This window comes from Cyprinodon tularosa, unplaced genomic scaffold (assembly GCF_016077235.1).
Source record: "Cyprinodon tularosa strain WSP-4 unplaced genomic scaffold, ASM1607723v1 ctg124, whole genome shotgun sequence".
Taxonomy (NCBI): Eukaryota; Metazoa; Chordata; class Actinopteri; order Cyprinodontiformes; family Cyprinodontidae; genus Cyprinodon; species Cyprinodon tularosa.
In genome coordinates, this window is record NW_024038048.1 from 3,861,501 (window position 1) to 3,867,500 (window position 6,000).

The 6,000-nt window shown below is 36.5% G+C and overlaps 1 long non-coding RNA gene across 2 annotated transcripts in view; it reads left to right on the forward strand.

Annotated features, from left to right (window-relative positions):
- Nucleotides 1-5,610: 5,610 nt before the first annotated feature.
- Nucleotides 5,611-6,000, forward strand: part of LOC119777510 — a 74,794-nt gene continuing 74,404 nt past the window's right edge. For both annotated transcript variants that reach the window (XR_005279923.1, XR_005279924.1), the window contains exon 1: nt 5,611-5,794. This is a non-coding gene — a long non-coding RNA (uncharacterized LOC119777510). The remainder of the gene's footprint in view (nt 5,795-6,000) is intronic.

A 6,000-nucleotide genomic window follows, 5' to 3' on the forward strand; every position in this document is an offset into this window, starting at 1 on the left:
AATGATAGCCATTTCATATTAATTTAAAAAAAAATAAGATTTCATGTTCTCTCAGTGTGATGTTTAATGATCATTAATGAGTTAAGAACTGTTGTGCCCCCATACATGTCAACAGAATAAACAACCCTAAACTTGTGTCCCAATCTGAACATCCTCTTTCAAAACTTCCTGCATGCACCGTTATCATCCTCACCACTACAGCAATCGTTAAGCCTACCATTTGATATCATAAGCATTTGAGAACGCATTTGAGTTATATAGCTACTGAATATTTTAAACATTAAAACTAAAATTGCGAAGGCCTTTTTGGAACATGAATTTATTATATGTATGTAAATAAATGAGAACATAAGTTTTGCCAAACAAAAATAGATGATTAACACCTTTTCCTTTTTGTCTGCATATAATGTTAAAGAATGATTAGATTAAAAAGTATTAGGCACTTTTTGCTTTGGACTCAGAGAGAGTTTTATATATTATTTCCTCATCTTAGCAGTTATTAGGGTAGTTTGTTGATATTTGTGTCAAGCTCAGAATATTAGGATCCAGTACTTGAGGTAGACCACACGCTGATGTATTGGTGATTAGAGGACAGGCAGGAGATCAGACCCAAAGATACATTGAAGAAATGCAAGATAATCCACAACGCAAAGCCAAATCTGGTGTCGAGATGCCGAAGTGGAATCCAGGACAGAGTCATTAAACAGTTTCAGGTTCAGACAAACAGGTAGAAATCCAGCAGGAGTCCGGAGACAGGTCAGGCAAACAGATTAGAATGGAAACAGGCAAGCTCAGTGGTCGAGAGGCAAAATGGGTCAGGATCAGGCAATCAGAAATACAGGAATGCTACTGTAGATAACTTCTCACCACTGGCCCTGATGACTGGTCCGATGGCTGGTTAAATAGAGGCTAAAGCAGATGGATCAGATGAACTGTAATGTAAACAGGGTGGAGATAAGTAGGTGAGTGAAAAGAGTAATCAGACCAACCATCAGCACCAAGATCATAACAATTTGAGAGATATTTATGCCTTATTGCACAATTATTTAGATGCTCGGCATGTCTAAAAGTCATACTTACTAGCTGGCATAGTATCGCTTTATTTAACATTAGCTACGTTTACATGGACACAACTAATCGGATTGAAGGCCTGATCAGATCAAAAATGTTTCATGTAAACATGTCAGACTGAAGATTCTAATCCGATTCGGTCCGATCGGATCTAAATTTAATTCCGAAAGAGAGAGGTGGTTTTTGCCGATCGCCATTCCGATTGGCGTCCATGTAAACACCCATTCGGATCTTAAGAGTAAAACAATCTTCACTGCGCATGTGTGCGACGTCAGCGTGACGTTTTTCCGCCTTGTCAACAACAGGAAACCACCGGTCGCTCACGCTCTTGTTGTGAACAACATGGCGGGAGGAGTCTAGGAACGCCGACTTATACACTCAAGTTCATTTAAAGCTGCAGGAAGCAGGAATTTATCCTCTTCCTCTTTTCTCTCTCCACAGCCCACTCGCTCTCCCACGCCGGTTCAATCGCTCATTCTCTACATTTTCTCTCGTACATTTCGCTGCCAAGCGCTTTTTTTCTCCTCTCTCCGTTTTTCTTTCCGCTCGCTCCGAGCACATTGTTTGTCAGGCCTCCCAAAAACCAGACGCAGACAGAACTGCCAAGTTTGGCAGGAAGTTCTGCGCATGCTTAAAAGATTTAATCTGATCCAACGCTTGGTACATGTATACACACGTCATGATCGGATCATTTCATTTAGTGTCCATGTAAACGGAGATTTTGAATTTCCGATCAACCAAGGTTTGGATCGGATCGGGGAAATTTTGCGCATGTAAACGTAGCTAATGAAAGAAACATCTTAACTGCCATCAAAATTTCTATTTCAATAAAGATTATTTTATTGAATTTATTTATTCTTAAGTTAAAATAAAGTCCATTTACAATTACAAATACACAACTATTATGGTACTTGTTACTTAAGAGCTCTATAAATTTAAAAACACTTGGTGAAATAAATTCAGTAAGTTTATTTTGTGTTCTTTTACAATTTTGAGGTGAAAAAAGCTCAGAGAACAAATGCCTGTTTAATCAAAAGGACAGAATGAAGAAGCACATTCTGTCAGCATCTATCTATCTATCTATCTATCTATCTATCTATCTATCTATCTATCTATCTATCTATCTATCTATCTATCTATCTATCTATCTATCTACGAATTATTTAAAAAGACTTAGCGAGAGTTTTGCTATATCAGATTTGTAAACTAAATTAATATTCAAAATAAAGCTAAAAATGTATTGGATAAATTTTTCTCTGTAAAAAAGAAACTACTTATAATGTTTCCTAGTTATTAAAACTCCCTGCTGAAGGGACAAAATCTTATTTATCACTATGTTGAATGACATGTGATATGCATGTGTTCATGTCTACTGTGGACAATTCTTTGAGAAGACCATTAGGGGCCCCCAACACCACAATGCTTGTTGTATACTGAAAGGCTTGGGTGGCAGTATAACGCCAGGGCCCTTGCTGAGACACCAGCTGTTGTGGTTGGGGGTTGGAGGCTGGAGGTTAAGGCAAGGCATGTGATATATGGAAAAAGTTAAACGACATACCGTGAATACAACAATACAGCGTCATTTGGACTAGGAAAACTCATTCCTGAATGCAAATTACTTAATCTAATTGTACATCAGTCTCATTTTTATCACTTTAGTTATTAGTGTTAAATGAAACAACCTAGATAATACTTTAAGCTATGTTTTACTCTGCACTAAAATGAATAGCTTATAGAAAAATGCATTTTCTGCACTTATGACTGCATTTTATTTGGAATCCCCATACCTCAGTAATAAAATGTAGCTATACAACCCCTATTCCCACACAGCAGCTTTTTTTCCCCCATTTTCAGTTTAATGTATACATTCACCCTGTAAAATTATGCAAAATATGCAGTAATATCACATTGTGTGGGTTAGATAATTCCCCAAAGTGCAGACAGGATTGTGGGATTTTATTGTTTTGATGATGAAATAGAAACTTTATAAAAACCAATAAAGAGTTAAGATGATGAGGAGCATGGGCAGATAAACAGGAGCGAAAGAGGGAAAACCGGTAACAGGAAAAGAGAAGGTAACGAGGCCCGGTGGTGATCTCAAAGCCACCAGTGAACTTAAATACTTAGAGAAGTGAGGAGAATGACTTTGGAAGATAGTGTGATAATCACAGGATTAGGGGAGCAGCTGGGGCAGAAGGTAAGTGGGAGGCTGAAGAAAGAGAACTAATTAAAACCCATTAAATTAAGTTATACATAAGAAACGCTTCATCAAAAAGAGAGAAATGAAGTAGAATGAAGAGGAAACCCAACACAACTGATAAGTAAGAGATTTAACTGACTTAACCATGAAAGTAACAGATAAAGAAAATAATTAACATCAATGTAATGAAAAGACAGACCAAATAAAAATCCAAATACCTAATGATGAATAAAACATTCAAAGGGAGGAATATTCAACCACCCTTGAGATTTCTAGTTAGAATAACTAACATGCAAAATGTCCAGCAAAACAAAGTGCTAGATGAAGGTTACATCTAGTTATGGTATAACTAACCATGAACTGATCGTTATGATGTCTTCAGTTTTCATACATCTTTATGCTTATGCTGAATTCATGCAAAATGTCTTTGAATATGATCTCTACAAGATGCATTCCCAGAATAAAAATTAATGGTTGAAAATTGCAGATATTTTGTAGAAGTTTTTGTTTTTAGTCTCTATTTATCCTGAAGAGAAAGGATTGTTTAAATGCACTTTCCTTAATGGCAGAAATATGTAGGTGTATTTACTCTAAATCTATTACAACTACCCTAATACTCAGAGCGGCGAATCTTATAAGAGAGCGCTTGGCATCTTAGAATGATGCCAGGCTCTCTCCTTCCTACATTATTAAATGACTATGGCATGTGGATTTACAGCAGGTTTTAGAGACGCCATCCTTTGTCATACATCATCCTCTACATCCAACTAATTCACTTATTACACAGGGGAAAAGATTAATATGAGAGGCCACACATCCAACAATCAATTCAGAAGATTTACAGTTTGCCTGATTTATTTCTTTAAAATACATTTTGTATGTAAGCAGAAGGACTATCTTGAAGCAGTTGCAAAGAAAGTTTCAGTCCCTTATAAAGATTTTCATACCCCCAAATTTTTCACAAAATAGCTGTAATTACAATGTTAAAAAAATACTTTGAGAGTTTTGCTTTTGTTATGTTTTTTGTACCAATAAGGTCACTTCTCAAGGTAGTTGGTTGCATTGGATTCCATTTAGGGGTACTATAAAAAAAAGGGTAACCATGCAAATAAATGTCATGTTTTAATAATTTTAATCATATTGAAGCATTCAACTTTATTTTAACATAATACAAAAGCTAAAAAGTTTAAGGGGTGTTATTACTTTGCAGTTGGTTGTTTTTTGATCTAAAGTTCTTGATGTTTGACAAATGTTTTGCTGGGAAAATTACTACTTTACAATTTTAAGCATCTACATGAATACTCTCATGGAAAAGAATTCCAATCATCTTGTTACACAGTAGGAAAGATTACTACTAATTTATATCTGATAAGAGCTTTGAGCAGATAACCAAACATAATAAATTGTAATTGTTTTTCTTTGGTTATCTGTGAAGCTATGTCAGTGTTTTTAGTCAATAAACCAAGTCAGTCTCCACTAATTGCTTTAAATCTGTTTTTGATTGCGGTGAATCGGAAGAATGTGATGTTCCCTCCCATCTACATCCACTCCAACATTTTCTTTTTTCTACTTTTCTCAAAGAACGCTTGTCCATTCTGATCCCCTGCCAGTGGAACAATCCGAAGAAGGAAAATATTGATTTACAGCCACAATTTGAAGTCATGGTGTGTCCCGACAAGGCTGAATAGTGCTCCAAACTCATGGAACAGATGTTGTTTAGGAGCAGCTTTGAAGCTGCCAGGTCCTGGCCCTTTTACACAGTAACGTGCAAACAAACAAACACATGCGCTGACTGTGTTTACTGCTTGCTGTCAGTGCTCTCTTCCTCCCTGCGGTACTAAGGCCAGTGCATTCCTCAATACTTGCAGCGTTGAGAAGGAGGAGAAGCCAGCAGCCTGCTGGCTTGTAACACTATCCCCCCACAGCAAACATCATACTAGGAACGCTTTCAAACGTTTGCCAGCCCCACAACTTTTCATCCATTTTTCATCCTTTCTTTTCCTCAAAGCACAATGGGAGATTTTGAATCTAAACAAAATGTAATGGGCATTACACTGTTCTGAACTGGAACAATAAAGCTGTTATAATATTTTATTGGATAATTTCATTGGAACATGTCTTGGTTAGATGAAAGTATAAGTAGATTTTGACCATGAGATAATGTTCTACTTATCTTATAGAAAATGAGTCCATACAAGTGTGACCGTTTATGTAAAAAAAATATCAAGTGTAACCCCCCCCCCCCCCCCCTTCTTTTTGCACCACTGATTAATTAGGTTATGGTTCATGAAGCAAATCCCCCTAAACTCATGCACTGAGTGATAGTTCTGACAGGACTGACCAGCTAGCCATAACAAGGCAGGACAGAGCCGCCTCTTCTGCTGCGACATCTCTTCTTCCAAAACCACATCATATTTTTATACCTTGACCCGATCTGAAGGTTATGGGATTTTATCTTGAATAGCCTAATGTTGAAAAATGGATTGTCCTCTCCCCAAAAAAACACCCCAGCATGGATAAACAGTGAGTGTTTGCACAATTTCTATTGTCTATGAGTTAGTTATTGTTATCCAAAATTTTTGTTTACATTGCATAATTTATGACGGAATCTTCAAACAAAAGTCTGTCATTTCTCAAAAAGTATAGCAATTTGGTTTCTCATGTAAGAGTCTATAGTTCATATAGTTATTGATTTTTTCATAAGTCATTTATTATTACAAAACATTATA